This window comes from Triticum urartu, unplaced genomic scaffold (assembly GCF_056163025.1).
Source record: "Triticum urartu cultivar PI428250 unplaced genomic scaffold, HENAU_Tu73 scaffold2, whole genome shotgun sequence".
NCBI classification, from domain to species: domain Eukaryota; kingdom Viridiplantae; phylum Streptophyta; class Magnoliopsida; order Poales; family Poaceae; genus Triticum; species Triticum urartu.
Genome location: NW_028260368.1, coordinates 11,822,978 through 11,850,905, shown reverse-complemented (window position 1 = coordinate 11,850,905; position 27,928 = coordinate 11,822,978). Strand labels below are relative to the sequence as shown.

The 27,928-nt window shown below is 36.3% G+C and overlaps 7 non-coding genes across 7 annotated transcripts; 4 read left to right on the top strand and 3 right to left on the bottom strand.

Moving 5' to 3' along the window:
* Positions 1-1,655: 1,655 nt before the first annotated feature.
* Positions 1,656-1,743, bottom strand: TRNAS-GCU (transfer RNA serine (anticodon GCU)). Its single transcript has one exon. It is a non-coding gene; the product is annotated as a tRNA-Ser (tRNA).
* Positions 1,744-5,371: 3,628 nt separating this feature from the next.
* On the bottom strand, positions 5,372-5,459 carry TRNAS-UGA (transfer RNA serine (anticodon UGA)). The gene has a single exon. It is a non-coding gene; the product is annotated as a tRNA-Ser (tRNA).
* Positions 5,460-6,283: 824 nt separating this feature from the next.
* TRNAG-GCC (transfer RNA glycine (anticodon GCC)) lies at positions 6,284-6,354 on the top strand. The gene has a single exon. It is a non-coding gene; the product is annotated as a tRNA-Gly (tRNA).
* A 2,485-nt stretch (positions 6,355-8,839) lies between these two features.
* Positions 8,840-8,911, top strand: TRNAT-GGU (transfer RNA threonine (anticodon GGU)). The gene has a single exon. It is a non-coding gene; the product is annotated as a tRNA-Thr (tRNA).
* Positions 8,912-9,418: 507 nt separating this feature from the next.
* On the top strand, positions 9,419-9,500 carry TRNAY-GUA (transfer RNA tyrosine (anticodon GUA)). Its single transcript has one exon. It is a non-coding gene; the product is annotated as a tRNA-Tyr (tRNA).
* A 358-nt stretch (positions 9,501-9,858) lies between these two features.
* Positions 9,859-9,932, top strand: TRNAD-GUC (transfer RNA aspartic acid (anticodon GUC)). The gene has a single exon. It is a non-coding gene; the product is annotated as a tRNA-Asp (tRNA).
* Positions 9,933-12,531: 2,599 nt separating this feature from the next.
* TRNAC-GCA (transfer RNA cysteine (anticodon GCA)) lies at positions 12,532-12,602 on the bottom strand. The gene has a single exon. It is a non-coding gene; the product is annotated as a tRNA-Cys (tRNA).
* Between the last annotated feature and the right edge of the window lie 15,326 nt (positions 12,603-27,928).

Sequence of the window (27,928 nt, the reverse complement as noted above, 5' to 3'; positions counted from 1 at the left end):
GGATTGACTCTTCCTCAATAAATAAACTATCAACCTCCAAAAAAGGTTTAATTAATTTAATTACTAGAATTAGAATTCTAGTAGTAATATATTTTTTCAGTACCAAAAACAATTAACTATAATAACTAAATAAACTATTCCAATGAAAAGATTGAAAGTTTTTGGTAGTTATAGAATTCTCGTACTTCTTCAACTCGAATACCAAAAGGAAGAAAAAAATATGACTAAGTGATTTTATAGTAGAGGCATATCCTGAATGTGCTTGATAGATCCCATTTTTTCATGAAAATAAAGATAGTCAATTTGACTGGACTTAAGACTTTATTATGTTTTCTGAGAAAGAATAAGATATCATTATTCTCTTTAATAAACTTTTGTCTCGTACGGAATACTATATGATTTCACCGTTTGTTTCATCAGAAACAATCTGGGACGGAAGGATTCGAACCTCCGAGTAACGGGACCAAAACCCGCTGCCTTACCACTTGGCCACGCCCCATTTCGGGTTTTATGCGACACTAATAAACACTAGTATGTTTATTTGTTATTCGTCAATACCATTTCAATTACATAAAAAAGGAGGGATATTCTCTTGCTAGTATTCTACACATGCGGATAATATAGAATCAAAAAAATGCATTGATCATTACATGGAATTCTATTAAGATATTATATGAAAGTCGAATTTATTCCACTCTCATTTGAGAGTGCGAATACAAGGAGGTATTTTGTGTTTGGGAAAGTCCGAAGAAAAAAGATTTTGAATCTGCCTTTTCCTTCTTTCCCTTAAAAAAATAACTCAAGAAAAATCCAATTATTTACTCTACAAGAATGAAATGCTTGTTATGCCTAATATACTTAGTTTAACCTGTATCTGTTTTAATTCTGTTCTTTATCCTACTAGTTTTTTCTTTGCCAAATTACCCGAAGCTTATGCTATTTTCAATCCAATCGTGGATATTATGCCTGTTATACCTCTATTCTTTTTTCTATTAGCCTTTGTTTGGCAAGCTGCTGTAAGTTTTCGATGAAATCTTTAGTACTCTGTATGCCAAATTGAATGATGTGTTCATTCCAAAAAAATTTTAAAATGGGTAAAAGCCGAGAAGTTTTATATTTTTATATTATGAACCTTCGATTCTAAAATTTAAATTCTTCTACATTGAATGGGTAGCTACAGCAATAAATTTGGATCAGCCTTTCTACTCCCCTGCACCTAGGTTGAGCAGGTACCTAAAGGTACCTACACAATACCTAACCACCTAACCCTATTTTTGCTATTGATAAGAGTGCTTATTATAAAAGAATTCTTGCAATTTTTTTCAAGAATTCTTTTTTGCATTTTTAGGTATAAAAAAAAACCATCCTAGTGGATCCGTGTGGTAAGGAAAAACTGGTAATCTATTCCTTAAAAAAAAATCTTGGAGATTATGTAATGCTTACTCTCAAACTTTTTGTTTATACAGTAGTGATATTCTTTGTTTCACTCTTTATCTTTGGATTCTTATCTAATGACCCAGGACGGAATCCTGGACGCGAGGAGTAAAAATTCAGTTTTTTTTTTTCTTATTGGATTTGTTTCGTACATTTATCTATGAGAAAATCCGGGGGTCAGAATTCTTTCCAATTCGAAAGTCCCAAATGATCCAAGGGAGCGGAAAGAGAGGGATTCGAACCCTCGGTACAAAAAAATTGTACAACGGATTAGCAATCCGCCGCTTTAGTCCACTCAGCCATCTCTCCACGTTCCAAAGCGAAAGGTTTCCGTGATATGATATAGGCAAGAAATAAGAAATAACGGTTGCAAAAAACCCCTTTTTTTTCTTTCAAAAGTCTATAAAAATTATATTGCCAATTCCATTTTAATTATATTCTTTTTTCTTAATGTTAATAAAAAAAGAAGAAAATTCTTGTTTTTTCTTTCTAAAAATCGATATTGGCCGAGAGACAATCAAATAGATTTTCTCTTTAGCGGGCATTTCCATATAGGACTTGTTATAATTATAATAAAACAAGCAGGTTATATAAAAAAAACGCTTTTTTTGTCGATTATTTATCAAGAAAGCAAAAAGGGTTCTTATCAAATCCACCATAAAATTGGAAAGAAGCATAAAGTAAGTAGACCTGACTCCTTTAATGATGCCTCTATCCGCTATTCTGATATATAAATTCGATGTAGATGAAATTGTATAAGCGAATTTTTTTTATTTCCTTAGACTTAGACCGCGCAAGACAAGAATTTTTCGCTATTTACGATTTCATATTCTTGTTACTAGATGTTCTATAGGAATAAGAAGAAATCGCAACTCCTTTGCGCTACACATAAAATTGGATTTCGAAGGTCCATTTTTTTTTTTCAGAATCCTCTATTATTTTAGTTCTTCCACCCATGCAATAGAGAGGGAATGGGAAAAGAAGGGTTACTTTTATTTGCATTTTTCCCTTAAAAGATAGACTTTGAAATAGGAGTCTTGGAATAATGGCTGAATTCAAAGGTTTATTTCTTTCTATAGTATAAGAAAAACAATTTATTTCTATTTCTATAGTATAAGAAAAACAAATAAATAGTATAAGAAAAACAAATCGAATCAAATTCATGGATTTACCACGACCTCGGTTGTGACTGTGACTCCATAGATAAAAATGGGAAATTTCTCTCTTCGAGACCATTGAAAAAGGGCATTGAACGAGAAAGAAATCGTCCACAGATAATAAAACTATCATATGCCTTGGAAAGTGATATGAGGTGCTCGGAAATGGTTGAAGTAATTGAATAGGAGGATCACTATGACTATAGCCCTTGGTAGAATTCCTAAAGAAGAAAATGATCTATTTGATACTATGGATGACTGGTTACGAAGGGACCGTTTCGTTTTTGTAGGATGGTCTGGCCTATTGCTCTTTCCTTGTGCTTATTTCGCTTTAGGGGGTTGGTTTACAGGGACAACTTTTGTAACTTCTTGGTATACCCATGGATTGGCTAGTTCCTATTTGGAAGGTTGTAATTTCTTAACCGCAGCAGTTTCTACCCCTGCCAATAGTTTAGCACACTCTTTGTTGCTACTATGGGGGCCCGAAGCACAAGGAGATTTTACTCGTTGGTGTCAATTAGGCGGTCTATGGACTTTTGTAGCTCTCCACGGGGCTTTTGCACTAATAGGTTTCATGTTACGCCAATTTGAACTTGCTCGGTCTGTTCAATTGCGGCCTTATAATGCAATCTCATTCTCTGGTCCAATTGCTGTTTTTGTTTCTGTATTCCTTATTTATCCACTGGGGCAATCTGGTTGGTTCTTTGCGCCGAGTTTTGGCGTAGCAGCGATATTTCGATTCATCCTTTTCTTCCAAGGATTTCATAATTGGACGTTGAACCCATTTCATATGATGGGAGTTGCCGGAGTATTAGGTGCGGCTCTGCTATGCGCTATTCATGGAGCGACCGTAGAAAACACTCTATTTGAGGACGGTGATGGTGCAAATACCTTCCGTGCTTTTAACCCAACTCAAGCTGAAGAAACTTATTCAATGGTCACTGCTAACCGCTTTTGGTCCCAAATCTTTGGTGTTGCTTTTTCCAATAAACGTTGGTTACATTTCTTTATGCTATTTGTACCCGTCACCGGTTTATGGATGAGTGCTATTGGCGTAGTTGGCTTGGCTCTGAACTTACGTGCCTATGACTTTGTTTCCCAGGAAATCCGTGCAGCGGAAGATCCTGAATTTGAGACTTTCTACACCAAAAATATTCTTTTAAACGAGGGTATTCGTGCGTGGATGGCAGCTCAGGATCAGCCTCATGAAAATCTTATATTCCCTGAGGAGGTTCTACCACGTGGAAACGCTCTTTAATGGAACTTTCGTTTTAGCTGGTCGTGACCAAGAAACCACCGGCTTTGCTTGGTGGGCTGGGAATGCCAGACTTATCAATTTGTCCGGTAAACTGCTTGGAGCTCATGTAGCTCATGCCGGATTAATCGTATTCTGGGCCGGAGCAATGAACCTATTTGAAGTGGCCCATTTCGTACCAGAAAAGCCCATGTATGAACAAGGGTTGATTTTACTTCCACACTTAGCTACTCTAGGTTGGGGAGTAGGGCCAGGGGGGGAAGTTCTAGATACTTTTCCGTACTTTGTATCTGGCGTACTTCACCTAATTTCCTCCGCAGTCTTAGGCTTCGGTGGCATTTATCACGCGCTTCTGGGACCCGAGACTCTTGAGGAATCTTTTCCATTCTTTGGTTATGTCTGGAAAGATAGAAATAAAATGACTACAATTTTGGGTATTCACTTAATTTTGTTAGGTCTAGGTGCTTTTCTTCTAGTACTCAAGGCTCTTTATTTTGGCGGTGTATATGATACCTGGGCCCCTGGGGGGGGAGATGTAAGAAAAATTACCAATTTGACCCTTAGTCCCAGTGTTATATTTGGTTATTTACTAAAATCTCCTTTTGGTGGAGAAGGGTGGATTGTTAGTGTAGATGATTTAGAAGATATAATTGGTGGGCATGTATGGTTGGGTTTTATTTGTGTATTTGGCGGAATTTGGCATATTTTAACCAAACCCTTCGCATGGGCTCGCCGTGCATTTGTATGGTCTGGAGAAGCTTACTTGTCTTATAGTTTAGCTGCTTTATCTGTCTTTGGTTTTATCGCTTGTTGTTTTGTATGGTTCAATAATACAGCTTATCCGAGTGAGTTTTATGGACCCACCGGGCCAGAAGCTTCTCAAGCTCAAGCATTTACTTTTCTAGTTAGAGACCAGCGTCTTGGAGCTAATGTGGGATCCGCTCAAGGACCCACAGGTTTAGGTAAATATCTAATGCGTTCCCCAACTGGGGAGGTTATCTTTGGAGGGGAAACTATGCGTTTTTGGGACCTTCGTGCTCCATGGTTAGAACCTCTAAGGGGCCCCAACGGTTTGGACTTGAGTAGGTTGAAAAAAGACATACAACCTTGGCAAGAACGACGCTCAGCAGAATATATGACCCACGCTCCTTTAGGCTCTTTAAATTCCGTGGGTGGCGTAGCTACCGAGATCAATGCAGTTAATTATGTCTCTCCTAGAAGTTGGTTATCAACTTCTCATTTTGTTCTAGGATTCTTCTTTTTTGTGGGCCATTTATGGCATGCAGGAAGAGCCCGAGCTGCTGCAGCAGGTTTTGAAAAGGGAATCGATCGTGATTTGGAACCTGTTCTTTACATGAACCCTCTTAACTAAGATTTTCTTATTTATACCTGTTCTACTTTTTTTCTGTTCTGGCTCGGTTATTCCATCTAGCCGAGCCATTCATTCCTTTTTATGAAAGAAAGATAAGGGACAGAAAAAAAAAATAAATAAAAATGAAAGAAACAAACGTATTCAATAAGCAAAAGGAGAGAGAGGGATTCGAACCCTCGATAGTTCCTAGAACTATACCGGTTTTCAAGACCGGAGCTATCAACCACTCAGCCATCTCTCCACAGCCTAATCCTTATTTTACTCCTACAAATAGAACATAGCCATATAAAAAATAAAAAGATTTATTAGCCTCTAGAAAGATATCAGATACAAGTTCCTTTTCGATATATCTCTGTATACTGTATACACGGATACAGGATCCGCTATACCCGCTTGTGAAATAAAGAGTAAATAATCTCTTCTCACCCCCATATCCAAATAAAAAAGCGGTTTAAGTAATAAATTTGAATTAAAGAGAAGAATCAATGGATTCATGATTAAACCCCTCCTACTTCTTGTATTTTTTTACAATTTTGGTTTAAGTGAGGGATCAAATATGTAGTCAACTTTATTTGATGGTAGCTTGGAGGATTAGAAATATGACTATTGCTTTCCAATTAGCTGTTTTTGCATTAATTGCGACTTCCTCAGTCTTAGTAATTAGTGTACCCCTTGTATTTGCTTCTCCTGATGGTTGGTCAAATAATAAAAATGTTGTATTTTCCGGTACATCATTATGGATTGGACTAGTCTTTCTCGTAGCTATTCTGAATTCTCTCATTTCTTAAATGAAATTTGGTTAATATTTATTAACCCCATAAAAAAGAAATAATAAAGGCCATTTCTTCTAAAAAATTAGAATAGTGAGACGTATTAAAACGCAATTTGCGTTCCGAATTGCTAGCTCTTCTCTTTCAGTATTATGAAATTCCATTCCCATTAGAATATTCATTGACAGATAATAAAAAAAGGAAAACTCTAATATAATAGAAAATGAAATGAAACGGTCGACCCAGACATAGAAGGTCGACCCAGGCGGATATACGCTATAAAATATATACCGTAGCGAGCGTAGTTCAATGGTAAAATATCTCCTTGCCAAGGAGAAGATACGGGTTCGATTCCCGCCGCTCGCCCGCTTAATTTATCAAAGTACTATGATAAAAAGTTTAGTCTAGTTAACTGTTTAACTACTTATATTAAATTAAGTATTAATTAGGTGTTAGTCTAGTGCCGTATCCCTTACTATCTTACCCTTCCTTTGCATCCCACTCAAAAAAAGAGGGCGCTCCAGAGGCAGAAATAGAACTCGCCAACAGAGCTCCAAAAATTGGGTATTAACTGAGACAAACAACGGGCAAACTTTTTTTAAAGGGAAGGGAGAGGTAGACTGTCCCTTTCGTTTCATTTTTATTTTCTGCAGGGTAGGGAGAGGCCTTGCGCCTTCTTTTTTTGAAGGCAAGTGACTTCGCAAACTGCTCAATTTTGCCCTCTAGGGCCGGGAACTAATGAATAAAAAAGGGTTGGATACGCCCCTCTACCATACATATCTAGAGAAATAGAATAGTCCTTTTATACAGACTGCTAAGTGCGGAGACGGGAATCGAACCCGTGACCTCAAGGTTATGAGCCTCGTGAGCTACCAAACTGCTCTACTCCGCTCTGGAGTACCAGAAACTGGTGGACAAAAAAGGCTTGAATACAAGCCTCTAACATGTCTAGACAAATAGAATACTCCTTTTATACAGAATGGAGCGGGTAGCGGGAATCGAACCCGCATCGTTAGCTTGGAAGGCTAGGGGTTATAGTCGACGTTGGTTGATTATTTTTAACGTCTCTAATTCAAAACCGAACATGAAATTTTGATTTCATTCGGCTCCTTTATGGATATTCTCACCACTTAACATCTATGTCAGCTTTTCTATTTGAATGGAACCAAAGCTCTCCGCTTTCTAGATGATCCTTATAGAGTAGGAGATAGAAATTCTATCTAAATTCATCTAATCTACTTACTTCGTTCCCTAATTTCATTCAAGAGATCCTGAGGAAAAGAATTGGGTTTCCACCGAGCTGAAACAATATGCGGATGGTTCTAGTAAACCAAAACTATCGTTTTTTAGCTATTTGGCTTCCTTATTCCTTATTTTAAGAAGATTTAGTTACGATTGGAAATCAACTTTTTTGTATCTTCATCCATAGATCCTTTACTCATATTTTCAAAATTGGAATACTTAATCCAATGCAAAATTATGCTTCGCGACTCTGTACTCATAATCCTATTTTTATTTTGGATGCAATTTAAATTAGTCTTTGGATACAAATCGCCAGAATGTATATTCTTCCTCAATATGCTATTGAGAGGAAAAGGATTTAATCCTTTATAAGAACTAAAGTTTTCATCGGAATATAAAAATAAAAAACTTAAGGATGCCTTAAGTATATCATTTCAAATTCAGTTATTAATAGAACGAATCACACTTTTACCACTAAACTATACCCGCTACATTGTAGATTATGGTATAAATGGTACCCTTTGTCAAGGATAGCCATTTGACAAGAAGGCTAATTCCCCCTTATTGAATCAGATGGAGAAGGTTCATGACACTGAGCCGTTGGTACTTCTACTTCGATCGCTCGCCTTTACTTTAGGATTTAGATAGCCCCTCTGGTCTGTAAAAAAAATCTTTTCTTACCATGCTAATAGCGCCTGAACCAAATGTATTTATTTTGATTAGGATCCTATTCTACGGTTACGACTACAATAATAATTATATTACTTTGCAAGGACGTAAGTGTGTCAGACTGCTAAATTGTTTTATTATTCCTACAATATAAACTAGGGGATATAGGGGGTAACACTGTCCCTATAAATTCCTTTTTTCCTTTTCTTTTTTGTCCAGAATTGAACAAAAAAGAAATTATGGAAGATGTTTTCTTCCCCCATTAAGTCCGAGCCATAGAGTAAGAGTGAGATGAGTTTTCCAAATTCATCATAGACTTTCCCTATGGCTTGATAGAAGTAAGCAGCAAAGAGTCGTAACTTAAAGAAAAAAACGGACAGGGCCGACAGATTTACCTGATGTAAAGAAGATCCTAAAAGTCTCTGATTAGTCGACTCTCTCCATTTAACACTTTCCTCTCTCTCCTTTTTTCCACTGACTCAATTCTAGTTTATTAGATTCTTGTTTAAAAGAATGCAAAAAGTTCAATAGAACTAAGAACACATAAAAAATAGCATAGAGGATCAAGGCCATTACCAAAAGTTCCTCCCAAGGATCCTATATCCTATTGGGTATCTGTTCCCCGCCTTTTCCCGCTAGGATCGGAAATCTTATATTTTCCATATCCATATACCGTTGAATCCTTGGGGTTCCAGAATCCGCCTATTTTACTAGTCTTCGGAAACGGAAAACCCTGAACCAAGAAGAGTTGGATATGTTATGTAGGGTATGTTTTTTTTTATTAATTTTATTTTGAGCTCTCAAGATATCGATATATACATATACAATCTCTACATAATGTCTCTCTCTCTATCTCTATATATTATATATATAATATGTACATTATGCAGTAGACCCATAATGGGAAATCCAAGTGGCTAATTTTTGAATTAAATAAAAAGCCCTTTTAACTCAGTGGTAGAGTAATGCCATGGTAAGGCATAAGTCATCGGTTCAAATCCGATAAAGGGCTTTTTAAATTAGTGGTAGAGTAATCTCGTGCTAAGACGTAAGTCGTTGGTTCGAATCTGATAGAGTACTTTTCTACTAAATTGATTCACTTTTTTTCTTTGTTTTTGAAACTTTCTCTATATTTTTAGAGAATTTTATGACTTAGTGCGGGATGGATGCATTTTTGGTATGAACACTAAATGAAGCACGGAGAATTAATCTATAACGATCAACTAAAAAAAATCCTAGATGAAAACATAACAGAAAAGTTGGAAAAACTCTTTGCTTTGGATCTATTTATACTTTTCGAGTATATTGACAATTCCAAAAAACTGCTCATACTATGATTATAGTATAATCACGAGCGGTTGTATATGGCCCTATCGTCTAGTGATGCCCCTATCGTCTAGTGGTTCAGGACATCTCTCTTTCAAGGAGGCAGCGGGGATTCGACTTCCCCTGGGGGTAGGGAGTATTATGAAAGGAGGTTAATCATAGATTAGCAAAAACCCTAGAATAAATTCTTCCTGGGTCGATGCCCGAGTGGTTAATGGGGACGGACTGTAAATTCGTTGACAATGTCTACGCTGGTTCAAATCCAGCTCGGCCCAAACCAAAAATCTAGGGCTTCGTGAGTATGAACTAAATCCTTTTGTTTTTCTTCCATAAAATAAAATGTCTGATCTATAGAAATAAAAGATAAAGAAAAAAGGGAAATTTTTTTTTCTAATCCATATCTCTCTCATTCCTTTCTTACAAACAAAAGAGTTTTTCTTATTGAAGGCTGGATTATTATCCATTTTTAGTGATAAAAAATCACGACATACTAGTTATGTCACTCTCACTATACCCACGTATAATATAATATGTGGGTATGTAGTATATGATTCGTCTATTTCTTAGAGTACGAAAGACGAATCGAATCTTCTTATGGTTCTATTTAAGAATGGGTATGCCATACACCCCGCGGGGATTGTAGTTCAATTGGTCAGAGCACCGCCCTGTCAAGGCGGAAGCTGCGGGTTCGAGCCCCGTCAGTCCCGAACTAGGGTTCAATGAATGGAGAAATTGATATTTCCTTTTTCCATGAAAAAAAGGGGCAGGGAGCAAGATCAAATACCCACAGGGCACCCTTACTTCACTTTTTTATTTTGCATCTCTCATTAAAGAGGGAGGGAGGGCATATAGGAATTTTTTTTTCACTACTCCCAATCGATAAAGAAAGACACACATACGATATGTGGATTAGTAGAATTTAGGATATTATATTACTCTATCTTTCTTTATGATGATACCATCCTCATCTTAATTTCCTATTCCACTCTTATGGAATAGAGTACCGGTATTTTACCGGAATCCATACATAAATCGTATTCCCTTTTTATTTCAGACCTCTTTTCCCCATCTCACTTCTACTGCTTATTTGGATGTCTATGTGACCCATAGAAAGTGAAAGTTGGTCATATAATACATACATAATTGTATGTATAACTATAAGAAAAAGGAAGGGAAATTGTATAAGATTAAGAAAGTATAAGATTAAGAAAGCTCGTGGGTTAGAGATATAGAAAAGAAAAAGTAGAAAAGGATTAAAAAAGAGGGAATTCCTAATCCAATCAAAAAACCCATTTTGGTCTTAGTGTGGATAGAGGATCTTCCTATGTTATACTATATAACTCTCATCCGTGAAATATAACTCTCATCCATGAATTGATTTGATAGATCCGATATTCATAATATTGAATTGATTCAGTATTATCAGAATGCAAGCCCTACCCTTGAATTTACAAGATACCCCTTTTTCCTCTCCATGGGATTACATCCCGAGTTATTGTGAAAATAAAAAATAAAGAGGTTATGGAAGTCAATATTCTCGCATTTATTGCTACTGCACTGTTCATTCTAGTTCCTACTTCTTTTTTACTTATTATTTATGTAAAAACAGTCAGCCAAAATAATTAATTGGAATTCCAATTAATCATTGAAGAAATTAAAAAGGGATTAAATAAAAAAAATCCAAGTCTTAAATGAAAGGATCTGGTTGGAATCTTAAAGTGTGGTAGAAAGAACTACATATAGTTTTTTCTACGACACTTTAGATTCTTTCTATTATATTATCTTTGAATCTACATAGAATAGATTAGTAGATTGAAATAGTTAAGTAGTCTAATTCAATTTCTTTTTTCATTGCATCCACTTAATTTCAATCAGGTCAAAATAAAAAAATCTAAGACAATTCTTGACCAAAGAATCCATGGAAGGAAAGAAAAATAATATGAAGAATAGACTATAGTAAAAAGTAAAAGGAAATGGAAAATGTGTGATATGCCGTGAATAGTTCCGTGGAAGAAAGTCTAATTTTCTTATGTATAGAACTTTTTTTAACCATTCGTCATTTCTAGTAGAAATTCTGAATTGGTATAATGGCTCTTTCTTACATTACAACTTACAATACAAGAGTTTCTTACAGGAGTGAAACAAAACTAAAGAAAAAGATTAAAGAATAACGTTTGACAAAATGATTAATGCAAAATGATCCATTAAAGAAAAGAATTGATACAACAATTTGATTACTTAATCAATTAGTAGTATCCCTAGAGTCCACTCCTTCCCCATACTACTAGTGAAAGAGAAAATGTAAAGACTACCATTAAAGCAGCCCAAGCGAGACTTACTATATCCATCTAAATTATGTCTCCTATTTCTATGAAGGGATTATTCTACTATTGATCAATAATCATAGTGGAATCAAGGGTACAGAGTCAAAAAGGGATTCCGCCCTAAGGCCATGGATCAATCAGTTCAAGGAATTTACTCCTAACAAATTCTTATAGGAATTCTGGTAGAATTAGAGAGCATTAAAAATACGAGATACTATAGCCCTTTTTTCCTTAAAAAAGAAAGAGTACGGGAATGATGTCCTGAATAGAAGAAGCGGGAATAGGAAGATTTTTTATTCCTTTTGTTACTCTTTTTTTTTTTTTTAAGCAAAGGACGCCCGAATATACCATAAAATTATCGATAGATAAATATTTATTGGATACCTACCTTACCTAATGTTTATTTTTGACCTAAACCCTGCAGCCTTGCTTTGTATCATTCTATGAAAGAATGAAGAGATTTTATCCATAATACAACTCCTAAATTGATTTTTGATCGACCTATTTAATCTGATTCTCGTTAGAATTAAGTAGTCCTTACTTTAGTGTATGTAGGTAACATAAGATGTACGATAAAAAAATGTATAATAATTAGTAAGTCTTGATATTCTTTCGTGGAGTCCCTTCTTGAATCTTAGATTGAAAAAAAAAAAGAATGCCCCTTAGGGACCTTTCTTTGGATACCAAGATTTCTGACATCTTATCCTCGTATTTTAAAATTATCAAATCGAATCTCAATTAAGAACCAATTCAAATTCATATAATAAAAGAATAAGGAAACACTACCTCACCCCTATTGATAACCATTTTGGCCACTACCGTCAAAACAAACCCTAACCCTAGTTTGAGGATAGAACTATGGTATGGTTTCTCTAAACCCAGTATCGGCAGGCCCAGTTACTCTCTTGCCCGAACTTATGCGAAGTAAAAATTTATCGAATTCGATCAGCACTATAAAAAAAACCTAAGTATTTTATTGATCAGGCGGCACCCAGATTTGAACTGGGGATAAAGGATTTGCAGTCCCCTGCCTTACCGCTTGGCCATGCCGCCAAAAAATCCGATCAAAAATCTAGAAAACAGCAAGTATTCATCCACGTTTTCTTACGAAAAGCCCCTTTTATTTTGAATATAATTCTACTTACTTTTTTCCAATCTTTTTCAAAAAATCTATTCCTGCTTTTTTTGATCCAGTTTCTATTATTCTCCTCGATAGATTCTATCTTAAAACATACATTGTTAACACAATAAAACTTCCCATTTCTTTCTATTGAGATGAAAAAGAAGAAAAAGTGGATTTCTATTCACAGGCTGCAAAATTCAGAATAAATTGGAACCGTTAACTAGAATTCTCTTTTTTTTATTGCAGTAGTGAACTACTCTTAAATCGGTATTATCTCCCCCCCCTTCAATGGCATAATAAAATATTATGGCTTTATGCTTAATCCGTGTATAGGTAAACTTTAGGTCCGAACAGCATTATTATCCAAAGATCCCCTTTATGTACATATCTCTATGGGGAATCATGCTTTAATTTTTCAAAGTATTAAATTAAATATCTTGAATAAAAAAAGGAAATTTGCTCTGATATAGAGTATAACCTGACTATCTTGGCGTACCCAAGTGAAATTACGATAAAAGAAAAGCATGGATATGGGGAGAGGTGGATAACTAGATTGGCATGTACTTAAAAAAGGGACTTACTTTATTTTAGAATTCCACAATGAAATACTGAATTTTCTAGCAATTATACTACTCCGATCCGAAATAAAAAAGAACCCTCAAATTATTTTGAGAAATTAAAGTAAGCACGCTATTCTAAATCGAAGTAAAGTCAAACTTTCTAGTATATTATATTACGGCTTTATTACATTCATAGAAAGGAGATAAAATGAGAAATCTTTGCCATCCAATCTGATTAGAATATCATAACATAAAGTATAAGTGGCAGAATTTTTTTTGTAGGAATGTTTTATCAATTCATTTTCATTTCATTTGTACCCCTGGCAAACTCGAACTTTCGTCCAAATGGTCTCTATTCATATGTATGAAATACATATATGAAATACGTATGTGGAGTTCCCTAGAATTTCATGTGATTCAGTAAACAGAATATAGATTCCATGATTGCTAGATCGATCCATAGGGATTGATGAAGAGTGAGCTGATAATGGAATTTTTCTTTGATAAACAGGAAACTTAAGATTAAGATGCTCCGGAATGGAAACGAGGGAATGTCCACAATACCCGGATTTAGTCAGATCCAATTCGAGGGATTTTGTAGGTTCATTAATCAAGCCTTGGCAGAAGAACTTGACAAGTTTCCAACAATTAAAGATCCAGATCACGAAATTGCATTTCAATTATTTGCGAAAGGATATCAACTGCTAGAACCCTCGATAAAAGAAAGAGATGCTGTGTATGAATCACTCACCTATTCTTCCGAATTATATGTATCTGCGAGATTAATTTTTGGTTTCGATGTGCAAAAGCAAACCATTTCTATCGGAAACATTCCTATAATGAATTCCTTAGGAACCTTTATTATAAATGGAATATACCGAATTGTGATCAATCAAATATTGCTAAGTCCTGGTATTTACTACCGCTCGGAATTAGATCATAAGGGAATTTCTATCTACACTGGCACTATAATATCAGATTGGGGGGGGAGATCGGAATTAGCAATTGATAAAAAAGAAAGGATATGGGCTCGCGTGAGTAGAAAACAAAAGATATCTATTCTAGTTCTATCATCAGCTATGGGTTCGAATCTAAGAGAAATTCTGGATAATGTTTCCTACCCTGAAATTTTCTTGTCTTTCCCGAATGCTAAAGAGAAGAAGAGGATTGAGTCAAAAGAAAAAGCTATTTTGGAGTTTTATCAACAATTTGCTTGTGTAGGTGGGGACCTGGTATTTTCGGAGTCCTTATGCGAGGAATTACAAAAGAAATTTTTTCAACAAAAATGTGAATTAGGAAGGATTGGTCGACGAAATATGAATCGGAGACTTAATCTTGATATTCCTCAGAACAATACATTCTTGTTACCACGAGATGTATTGGCCGCTACGGATCATTTGATTGGAATGAAATTTGGAACGGGTATACTTGACGATGACGATATGAATCACTTGAAAAATAAACGTATTCGTTCGGTTGCGGATCTGTTACAAGATCAATTCGGATTGGCTCTTGGTCGTTTACAACATGCAGTTCAAAAAACTATTCGTAGAGTATTCATACGTCAATCGAAACCGACTCCCCAAACTTTGGTAACTCCAACTTCAACTTCAATTTTATTAATAACTACTTATGAGACCTTTTTTGGCACATACCCGTTATCTCAAGTTTTTGATCAAACGAATCCATTGACACAAACTGTTCATGGGCGAAAAGTGAGTTGTTTAGGTCCTGGAGGGTTGACGGGGAGAACCGCAAGTTTTCGGAGCCGAGATATTCATCCGAGTCACTATGGGCGTATTTGTCCAATTGACACGTCTGAAGGAATCAATGTTGGACTTACTGGATCCTTAACAATTCATGCGAGAATTGATCACTTGTGGGGATCCATAGAGAGTCCGTTTTATGAAATATCTGCTGAGAAAGCAAAAGAAAAAAAAGAGAGACAGGTGGTTTATCTATCACCAAATAGAGATGAATATTATATGATAGCAGCAGGAAATTCTTTGTCCTTGAATCAAGGTATTCAGGAAGAACAGGTTGTTCCGGCTAGATACCGTCAAGAATTCTTGACTATTGCATGGGAACAGATTCATGTTAGAAGTATTTTTCCTTTCCAATATTTTTCTATTGGGGGTTCTCTCATTCCTTTTATTGAGCACAATGATGCGAATCGGGCTTTAATGAGTTCTAATATGCAGCGCCAAGCAGTTCCGCTTTCTCGGTCCGAGAAATGCATTGTTGGAACTGGATTGGAACGCCAAACAGCTCTAGATTCGAGGGTTTCCATTATAGCCGAACGCGAGGGAAAGATCATTTCTACTGATAGTCATAAGATACTTTTATCAAGTAGTGGGAAGACTATAAGTATTCCTTTAGTTAACCACCGTCGCTCTAACAAAAATACTTGTATGCACCAAAAACCCCGGGTTCCACGGGGTAAATCCATTAAAAAAGGACAAATTTTAGCAGAAGGAGCTGCTACAATTGGGGGCGAACTTGCTTTAGGAAAAAACGTATTAGTAGCTTATATGCCATGGGAAGGTTACAATTTTGAAGACGCAGTACTAATTAGCGAACGTTTGGTATATGAAGATATTTATACCTCTTTTCACATCCGGAAATATGAAATTCAGACGGATACGACAAGCCAGGGCTCCGCTGAAAAAATCACTAAAGAAATACCACATCTAGAAGAACATTTACTCCGCAATTTGGACAGAAATGGAGTTGTTAGGTTGGGATCCTGGGTAGAAACTGGTGATATTTTAGTAGGTAAATTAACGCCTCAGATAGCGAGCGAATCATCTTATATCGCGGAAGCTGGATTATTACGGGCCATATTTGGCCTTGAGGTTTCCACTTCAAAAGAAACTTCTCTGAAATTACCTATAGGTGGAAGAGGGCGCGTTATCGATGTGAAATGGATCCAAAGGGACCCGCTCGACATAATGGTTCGTGTATATATTTTACAGAAACGTGAAATCAAAGTTGGGGATAAAGTAGCCGGAAGACATGGGAATAAAGGGATCATTTCCAAAATTTTGCCTAGGCAAGATATGCCCTATTTGCAAGATGGAACACCCGTTGATATGGTCTTCAATCCCTTAGGAGTACCCTCCCGAATGAATGTGGGACAAATATTTGAAAGCTCGCTCGGATTAGCGGGGGATCTGCTAAAGAAACATTATAGAATAGCACCCTTTGATGAGAGATATGAGCAAGAGGCTTCAAGAAAACTTGTGTTTTCAGAATTATATGAAGCCAGTAAAGAAACAAAAAATCCATGGGTATTTGAACCCGAGTACCCGGGAAAAAGCAGAATATTTGATGGAAGAACAGGCGACCCCTTTGAGCAACCTGTTCTAATAGGGAAGTCCTATATCTTAAAATTAATTCATCAAGTTGATGAGAAAATTCATGGGCGTTCTACTGGGCCCTACTCACTTGTTACACAACAACCGGTTAGAGGAAGAGCCAAGCAAGGGGGACAACGAGTAGGAGAAATGGAAGTTTGGGCTTTAGAAGGATTTGGTGTTGCTCATATTTTACAAGAGATACTTACTTATAAATCTGACCATCTTATAGCTCGCCAAGAAATACTTAATGCTACGATCTGGGGAAAAAGAATACCTAATCATGAGGATCCTCCAGAATCTTTTCGAGTGCTCGTTCGAGAACTACGATCTTTGGCTCTAGAACTGAATCATTTCCTTGTATCTGAAAAGAACTTCCAGGTTAATAGGGAGGAAGTTTGATCGGAATAAATATAAATTCTTTTCTTATTTCTATTTTATGATTGACCAATATAAACATCAACAACTTCAAATTGGACTCGTTTCCCCTCAACAAATAAAGGCTTGGGCTAACAAAAACCTACCTAATGGAGAAGTCGTTGGCGAAGTCACAAGGCCCTCTACTTTTCATTATAAAACCGATAAACCAGAAAAAGATGGATTGTTTTGCGAAAGAATCTTTGGACCCATAAAAAGCGGGATTTGCGCTTGTGGCAATTCTCGAGCGAGCGGAGCTGAAAACGAAGACGAAAGATTTTGCCAAAAATGCGGGGTCGAATTTGTGGATTCTCGGATACGAAGATATCAAATGGGATACATCAAACTCGCATGTCCCGTGACTCATGTGTGGTATTTGAAAGGTCTTCCTAGTTATATCGCGAATCTTTTAGATAAACCTCTTAAGAAGTTGGAGGGCCTAGTATACGGCGATTTCTCTTTTGCTAGGCCCAGCACTAAAAAACCCACTTTTTTACGATTACGAGGTTTATTCGAAGAGGAAATTGCATCCTGTAACCACAGCATTTCTCCCTTTTTTTCTACCCCAGGCTTTGCAACATTTCGAAATCGGGAAATTGCGACAGGAGCAGGTGCTATTAGAGAACAATTAGCAGATTTGGATTTGCGAATTATTATAGAGAATTCTTTGGTCGAATGGAAGGAATTAGAAGACGAGGGGTATAGTGGAGATGAGTGGGAAGATAGAAAAAGACGAATAAGAAAAGTTTTTTTGATTAGACGCATGCAATTGGCGAAACATTTTATTCAAACAAATGTAGAACCAGAATGGATGGTTTTGTGCTTATTACCGGTTCTTCCTCCCGAATTGAGACCTATTGTTTATAGGTCTGGAGATAAAGTAGTGACTTCAGACATTAATGAACTTTATAAGAGAGTTATCCGTCGGAACAACAATCTTGCCTATCTATTAAAAAGAAGTGAATTAGCGCCAGCAGATTTAGTAATGTGCCAGGAAAAATTGGTACAAGAAGCCGTGGATACACTTCTTGATAGTGGGTCCCGCGGGCAACCGACGAGGGATGGTCACAATAAAGTATACAAATCACTTTCAGATGTAATTGAAGGTAAAGAGGGAAGGTTTCGCGAGACTCTGCTTGGGAAACGGGTCGATTACTCGGGGCGTTCTGTCATTGTTGTGGGTCCTTCGCTTTCATTACATCAATGTGGATTACCTCTAGAGATAGCAATAAAGCTTTTTCAGCTATTTGTAATTCGCGATTTAATCACGAAACGCGCCACTTCTAATGTAAGGATTGCTAAAAGGAAAATTTGGGAAAAAGAACCCATTGTATGGGAAATACTTCAAGAAGTTATGCGGGGACATCCTGTACTGTTAAATAGAGCACCTACCCTGCATAGATTAGGCATACAGGCCTTTCAACCCACTTTAGTAGAGGGGCGTACTATTTCTTTACACCCATTAGTGTGTAAGGGTTTCAATGCGGACTTTGATGGAGATCAAATGGCTGTTCATCTACCTTTATCCTTGGAAGCTCAGGCAGAAGCCCGTTTACTTATGTTTTCTCATATGAATCTCTTATCTCCCGCTATTGGGGATCCTATTTGCGTACCAACCCAAGACATGCTTATCGGGCTTTATGTATTAACGATTGGAAAGCGTCGAGGTATTTGTGCAAATAGATATAATAGTTGCAGAAACTACCCAAATCTAAAAGTAAATTACAATAATAATAATAATTTTAAATATAGGAAAGATAAAGAACCCCATTTTTCTAGTTCTTATGATGCACTGGGAGCTTATAGACAAAAACTAATCAGTTTAGATAGTCCCTTGTGGCTACGATGGAACCTGGATCAACGCGTCATTGGGTCAAGAGAAGTTCCGATTGAAGTTCAATATGAATCTTTGGGGACTTATCATGAGATTTATGCCCACTATCTAATAATGGGAAATAGAAAAAAAGAAATTCGTTCGATATACATTCGAACCACTCTTGGTCATATTTCTTTTTATAGAGAAATAGAGGAAGCCATACAAGGATTTAGTCAGGCCTATTCATACACTACCTAAACAAGAAAGTTAGATTCGGCGATGCCCCTCCCCTTTCGGGGGGCATTCCGATTTCCCTAGTATCATCATTATTTGCCACGCGAATCCAGATTGAGATTGAGGCAATTAAGTTAATTAAATTTTCGAATCACTGACTCAGGCCCATTGTCGAATCCTACTCAGCAATTGTCGAATCCTACTCAGCCGAAAAGGGGGTACTTATGTATGGCGGAACGGGCCAATCTGGTCTTTCATAATAAAGAGATAGACGGAACTGGTATGAAACGACTTATTAGCAGATTAATAGATCATTTTGGAATGGGATATACATCCCATATACTGGATCAACTAAAGACTCTGGGCTTCCATCAAGCCACTACTACATCGATTTCGTTAGGAATCGAGGATCTTTTAACAATACCCTCTAAGGGATGGTTAGTCCAAGACGCGGAACAACAGAGTTTTCTTTTGGAGAAACACTATTATTATGGGGCTGTACACGCGGTAGAAAAATTACGCCAATCTGTTGAGATATGGTATGCGACAAGTGAATATTTGAAACAAGAAATGAATTCAAATTTTCGGATAACGGATCCTTCTAATCCAGTCTATCTAATGTCTTTTTCAGGAGCCAGAGGAAATGCATCTCAAGTACACCAATTAGTAGGTATGAGAGGATTAATGTCGGACCCTCAAGGACAAATGATTGATTTACCTATTCAAAGCAATTTACGCGAGGGACTTTCTTTGACAGAATATATAATTTCCTGCTATGGAGCCCGCAAAGGGGTTGTAGATACTGCTGTGCGAACAGCAGATGCTGGATATCTTACACGTAGACTTGTTGAAGTAGTTCAACATATTATTGTGCGTAGAAGAGATTGTGGTACTATCCGAGGTATTTCTGTAAGTCCTCAAAATGGGATGACGGAAAAACTTTTTGTCCAAACACTAATTGGTCGTGTATTAGCAGACGATATATATATCGGTTCACGATGCATTGCCGCGCGAAATCAAGATATTGGAATTGGATTAGTCAATCGATTCATAACTGCCTTTCGAGCACAACCATTTCGAGCACAACCAATATATATTAGAACCCCCTTTACTTGCCGAAGCACTTCTTGGATCTGTCAATTATGCTATGGCCGGAGTCCTACTCATAGTGATCTGGTCGAATTGGGAGAAGCCGTAGGTATTATTGCAGGTCAATCAATTGGGGAGCCAGGGACTCAACTAACATTAAGAACTTTTCATACTGGCGGAGTATTCACAGGGGGTACTGCCGACCTTGTACGATCCCCTTCGAATGGAAAAATAAAATTCAATGAGAATTTGGTTCACCCCACACGTACCCGTCATGGGCAGCCTGCTTTTCTATGTTATATAGACTTGCATGTAACTATTCAGAGTCAAGATATTCTATATAGTGTGAATATTCCCTCAAAAAGCTTGATTCTAGTGCAAAATGATCAATATGTAAAATCCGAACAAGTAATTGCGGAGATTCGTGCCGGAACGTCCACTTTACATTTTAAAGAAAGGGTACAAAAGCATATTTATTCTGAATCAGACGGCGAAATGCACTGGAGTACTGATGTTTACCATGCGCCCGAATATCAATATGGTAATCTTCGCCGATTACCAAAAACAAGCCATTTATGGATATTGTCAGTAAGTATGTGCAGATCCAGTATAGCGTCTTTTTCACTCCACAAGGATCAAGATCAAATGAATACTTATGGTAAAAAAGATAGGGAAATTCTTGATTATTCAACGTCGGATCGAATCATGTCCAATGGCCATTGGAATTTTATCTATCCTTCTATTTTTCAAGATAATTCAGATTTGTTGGCGAAAAAGCGAAGAAATAGGTTCGTCATTCCATTACAATATCATCAAGAACAAGAGAAAGAACTAATATCCTGTTTTGGGATTTCGATTGAAATCCCCCTTATGGGTGTTTTACGTAGAAATACTATTTTTGCTTATTTTGACGATCCCCGATACAGAAAAGATAAAAAGGGTTCAGGAATTGTTAAATTTAGATATAGGACCCTAGAAGAAGAATATAGGACTCGAGCGGAAGACTCAGAAGAGGAATATGAGACCCTAGAAGACGAATACAGGACCCGAGAGGACGAATATGAATATGAAACCCTAGAAGAATCTAAATATGGAATCCTAGAAGACGAATACGAATATGAAACCCTAGAAGACGAATATGGGAGCCCAGAAAACGAATATGGGAACCCAGAGAACGAATATAGGACTTTAGAGAAAGACTCAGAAGAGGAATATGGGAGCCCAGAGAGCAAATATAGGACCCAAGAGGACGAATATGGAACTCTAGAGGAAGACTCAGAAGACGAATATGGCAGCCCCGGGGAAAGCGCAGAGGAAAAATATGGTACTTTAGAGGAAGACTCAGAAGAAGATTCAGAGGACGAATACGAGAGCCCAGAGGAAGATTCCATCTTAAAAAAAGAGGGTTTGATTGAGCATCGAGGAACAAAAGAATTTAGTCTAAAATACCAAAAAGAAGTAGATCGGTTTTTTTTCATTCTTCAAGAACTTCATATCTTGCCGAGATCTTCATCCCTAAAGATACTTGACAATAGTATTATTGGAGTGAATACACAACTCACAAAAAATACAAGAAGTCGACTAGGCGGACTGGTCCGAGTGAAGAGAAAAAAAAGCCATACGGAACTCAAAATATTTTCCGGAGATATTCATTTTCCTGAAGAGGCGGATAAGATATTAGGTGGCTGTTTGATACCGCCAGAAAGACAAAAAAAAGATTCTAAGGAATCAAAAAAAAGGAAAAATTGGGTCTATGTTCAACGGAAAAAAATTCTCAAGAGCAAGGAAAAGTATTTTGTTTCCGTTCGCCCTACAGTGGCATATGAAATGGACGAAGGAAGAAATTTAGCAACACTTTTCCCGCAGGATCTCTTGCAAGAAGAAAATAATCTCCAAATTCGACTTGTCAATTTTATTTCTCATGAAAATAGCAAGTTAACTCAAAGAATTTATCACACAAATAGTCAATTTGTTAGAACTTGCTTAGTAGTGAATTGGGAACAAGAAGAAAAAGAAAAGGCTGGTGCTTCCCTTGTTGAGGTAAGAGCAAATGATCTTATTCGCGATTTCCTAAGAATTGAGTTAGTCAAGTCCACTATTTCGTATACACGAAAAAGGTATGGTAGGACAAGTGCAGGACCGATTCCCCATAATAGGTTAGATCGCGCCAATATCAATTCTTTTTATTCCAAGGCGAAGATTGAATCACTTAGCCAACATCCAGAAGCTATTGGCACTTTGTTGAATCGAAATAAAGAATACCACTCTTTGATGATTTTGTCGGCATCCAACTGTTCTCGAATTGGTTTATTCAAGAATTCAAAACATCCCAATGCGATAAAAGAATGGAATCCTAGAATTCCTATTCGAGAAATTTTTGGGCCCTTAGGCGCTATTGTAGCTAGTATATCGCATTTTTCTTCATCTTACTATTTACTAACGCATAATAAAATCCTGTTAAAAAAATATTTGTTCGTTGACAATTTAAAACAAACCTTCCAAGTACTTCAAGAACTTAAATACTCTTTAATAGATGAAAATAAAAGGATTTCTAATTTCGATAGTAACATAATGTTGGATCCATTCCTTTTGAATTGTCACTTTGTCCATCATGATTCTTGGGAAGAGACATTGGCAATAATTCACCTTGGACAATTTATTTGTGAAAATGTATGTCTATTTAAATCGCACATAAAAAAATCCGGTCAAATTTTCATTGTAAATATGAATTCCTTTGTTATAAGAGCAGCTAAACCTTATTTGGCCACTACAGGAGCAACTGTTAATGGTCATTATGGAGAAATCCTTTACAAGGGAGATAGGTTAGTTACGTTTATATATGAAAAATCGAGATCTAGTGACATAACGCAAGGTCTTCCAAAAGTGGAACAAATCTTTGAAGCGCGTTCAATTGATTCATTATCCCCGAATCTCGAAAGGAGAATTGAGGATTGGAATGAGCGTATACCAAGAATTCTTGGGGTCCCTTGGGGATTCTTGATTGGAGCTGAGCTAACCATAGCCCAAAGTCGTATCTCTTTGGTTAATAAAATCCAAAAGGTTTATCGATCCCAAGGGGTACAGATCCATAATAGACATATAGAGATTATTATACGCCAAGTAACATCAAAAGTGCGGGTTTCCGAAGATGGAATGTCTAATGTTTTTTCGCCTGGGGAATTAATCGGACTATTGCGAGCGGAACGAGCAGGACGAGCTTTGGATGAATCGATCTATTATCGGGCAATCTTATTGGGAATAACAAGGGCTTCCCTGAATACCCAAAGTTTCATATCTGAAGCAAGTTTTCAAGAAACTGCTCGAGTTTTAGCAAAAGCTGCCCTACGAGGTCGCATTGATTGGTTGAAAGGCTTGAAAGAAAACGTAGTTCTGGGGGGGATTATACCTGTTGGTACCGGATTCCAAAAATTTGTGCATCGTTCCCCACAAGACAAGAACCTTTATTTCGAAATAAAAAAAAAAAATCTATTCGCGTCGGAAATGAGAGATTTTTTGTTTCTCCATACAGAATTAGTTTCTTCAGATTCTGACGTAACAAACAATTTTTATGAGACATAAGAACCCCCATAAAAATATTTTTTACTTTACTAGACTTTTGAACTTAGAACACTAACAGGTCAAATTTTAGATTTTTAAGATTTTTATTTTAATAAGTAAAACAAGTCAGTTAATTCATTAAGGTGGTTATGTTTATACCATGTATCAATGGCCAACTCTTATCTTAGTACAAGGTTCTCTCGGAACAATTATTATTTATTTCAAGCTATTTCGGATCTTTCTTAATCTTCAAAAAGAACTAAATTCCGTAATGGAATGGTAGGATTAAAAAAAAGGAAGTGTGGAAAAAATGACAAGAAGATATTGGAACATTAATTTGAAAGAGATGATAGAAGCAGGAGTTCATTTTGGTCATGGTATTAAGAAATGGAATCCTAAAATGGCCCCTTACATTTCGGCAAAGCGTAAAGGTACTCATATTATAAATCTCGCTAGAACGGCTCGTTTTTTATCAGAAGCTTGTGATTTAGTTTTTGATGCAGCAAGTCAGGGAAAAAGTTTCTTAATTGTTGGTACCAAAAAAAGAGCAACAGATTTAGTAGCATCAGCTGCAATAAGGGCTCGTTGTCATTATGTTAATAAAAAGTGGTTCAGTGGTATGTTAACGAATTGGTCGATTACGAAAACTAGACTTTCTCAATTTAGAGACTTAAGAGCAGAAGAAAAAATGGGAAAATTCCACCATCTCCCAAAAAGAGATGTGGCAATCTTGAAGAGAAAATTATCTACTTTGCAAAGGTATCTCGGCGGGATCAAATATATGACGAGATTGCCAGACATTGTGATCGTCCTTGATCAGCAAAAAGAGTATATAGCTCTTCGGGAATGTGCCATTTTGGGGATTCCTACTATTTCTTTAGTCGATACAAATTGTGACCCGGATCTCGCGAATATATCGATTCCAGCCAACGATGACACTATGACTTCAATTCGATTGATTCTTAACAAATTAGTATTTTCAATTTGTGAGGGCCGTTCTCTCTATATAAGAAATCGTTGATTAAGAATATATAGTGAATTCTTGGGCAACTGCGTAAATTTATGGAATCACTTACTTTACTATATCTTTTTTTTTGCATAGAATTTTTTTTGCATAGAAAAAAGAAGGGGAATATTGATATATATTAGAGGGTATTGATATATATTATGATCTGATGTGCTTTCTTGGTATCCTAAATATAAGATTAATACTTCAAGTTGCTGAGTTGAGAAAGAGATGGTTGAATCAAAAGAATTCCTTTTTTGAAGTTCAATTTTTATCAGAGGACAATATGAATATTATACCTTGTTCCATTAAAACACTCAAGGGGTTATACGATATATCGGGTGTAGAAGTAGGCCAACACTTCTATTGGCAAATAGGAGGTTTCCAAATTCATGCCCAAGTACTCATCACTTCTTGGGTCGTAATTACTATCTTGCTAGGTTCAGTTGTCATAGCTGTTCGGAATCCACAAACCATCCCGACCGACGGTCAGAATTTTTTTGAATATGTCCTTGAGTTTATTCGAGACTTGAGCAAAACTCAGATTGGAGAAGAATATGGTCCCTGGGTTCCCTTTATTGGAACTATGTTCCTTTTTATTTTTGTTTCGAATTGGTCGGGTGCTCTTTTACCTTGGAAAATTATAGAGTTACCCCATGGGGAATTAGCAGCGCCCACGAATGATATAAATACTACTGTTGCTTTAGCTTTACTCACGTCAGCGGCATATTTTTATGCTGGTCTTAGCAAAAAAGGATTGAGCTATTTCGAGAAATATATTAAACCAACTCCAATCCTTTTACCAATTAACATCCTAGAAGATTTCACAAAACCATTATCGCTTAGCTTTCGACTTTTCGGGAATATATTGGCGGATGAATTAGTCGTTGTTGTTCTTGTTTCTTTAGTCCCCTTAGTAATCCCTATACCGGTCATGTTTCTTGGATTATTTACAAGCGGTATTCAAGCTCTTATTTTTGCAACATTAGCCGCAGCCTATATAGGTGAATCCATGGAGGGTCATCATTGAATTGACTCTTTTTGGAAATAGTATTTTTTTTTTTTGCAGCTTAGCTCAATTCATGCATGGTTCCAGATAATCTGCTTGGTTGCAAAAAAATAGTTAGAAATGCGTATGAATATATAGCCTAGAGTTGTAGGAGAGAGAATAGAATAGACTATATTATGGAATTTTCAAAGTATATATGCATTAAGGAGGGTGGAGTCAGGCTAGATCTATACTATAATATCCTTAATGTCTATAAGTGGAGTCCTCTTTTATGCAGGTTTCCACTTTAAGCAATGATTTTAGAATCCGATTCAATAGAAAATGAGAAAATATGCAAACAAAATAGAAGAAACAAATGTATATATATAGGATATTATATTATATATTCCTAGGTTAGATTCATTATCTAATCCGATATATGGATATGGAATTCCCTTCTATGTAGTTCGGACAATTCACATTATCATTTCAATTTGATTTCAATTTGTACTTTTTAGTTACTTTACTTCTCCCCAATAGAGCTTAGAAGTAAGAATTTATTGGTTGATTGTATCCTTAACCATTTCTTTTTTTTGACACGAGGAACTACTCACCATGAATCCACTAATTGCTGCTGCTTCTGTTATTGCTGCTGGATTGGCCGTAGGGCTTGCTTCTATTGGACCTGGAGTTGGTCAAGGTACTGCTGCAGGACAAGCTGTAGAAGGTATTGCGAGACAGCCAGAAGCAGAAGGTAAAATACGAGGTACTTTATTGCTTAGTCTAGCTTTTATGGAAGCTTTAACAATTTATGGACTAGTTGTGGCACTAGCGCTTTTATTTGCGAACCCTTTTGTTTAATCTTAAAAAAAAAATTCTTTCGATTTCGATTAGATACTTTTTTCTTTTTTTAGTAAATTGGTATTTGCTTCCACAATTCCAATTATATCAATACTTTATTTAATTTACTCCTATTTATTACTCCTGGAATTATCTATTTATCGGGACAGATAATACCCCATTCTAGGAAGGGCTGAGTTGAGTATTATTAATTTAGAAGATATGCTCACCTTCTTATTTCCCGTCCTTAGTTTAGGAAAGTGGAAAGTTTTTTCCTTTTATTTTAGGAATTTTGGGAACAGAACATTTCAACAAAGGAAGTCTTTCACCGGTCAAACAAGACGTAAGACTTAATCTAAAAGAAATTACTAGATTGAATCTATTTGCATTAAAAAAACCGATCAAAAAAGGGCGAGCGAAGTAAGTGATCGAAAAACTTTGTTCTTTGTTCGTCCTATCTATAAGAGGAGAGCATATGAAAAATGTAACCCATTCTTTCGTTTTTTAGCTCACTGGCCATCCGCTGGCAGTTTCGGGCTTAATACCGATATTTTAGCAACAAATCTAATAAATCTAACTGTAGTGGTTGGTGTTTTGATTTTTTTTGGAAAGGGAGTGTGTGCGAGTTGTCTATTTCAAGAATAGATTGGATCTATCCGGCTGCACTTTATAATATTTTTTAGTATTTTTCGGATAAATAAGAAAAGGGTGCACGATCTCGACGAATTACTTCTGAATAAATTCAGAAATCATATGGAAGAACCATAGCATTTCGCGACTCATTGGTAAATCAACTTTGATTCTCTATAAACCAAGAATGTGAGACCATTAACACGGTTAAAGCTAAACTGCTTGAAGTCCAGGCAAAAAGAGGTACTCTTTCTACAACTATATTAGTATTAGTACCATTTAAACGGGAAATAGCTAATGTAAAATTTATCTGATATAGAACACTCATATCGATAAAATGGTTTGAACTATTTACTAGAAAAAAAAGGGGGCACCCTGCCCTTTTTTAACCAATGCCGAATCGACGACCTATGTATAAAAAAGAGAAATTTTTTGGATTTGAAGAAAAAAAAAATAAAAAAGAATTCTATTAATTTTCATTTTCCATTTATTTAGTTAGTTTTTCTTAATGAAATTGAAATTATTAACTAGAGGGCAAATAAAAATAAAGAAACAACTTTGCTGACCATGATATATTTTTATCTAGGCGGAAGAGTCCTCTTAATATTTATCTAGTCTTATATAGGTTTCGGTATATTGAAATATAAACATAAAAAAGAAGATAGAGGATAGGCTCATTACTTAAAAAAAAGATATGGAAATAGCTATAGAAAAAAAAAAAAGGAGCGTGAGAGCCAAATGAATCGAAAGATTCATGTTTGG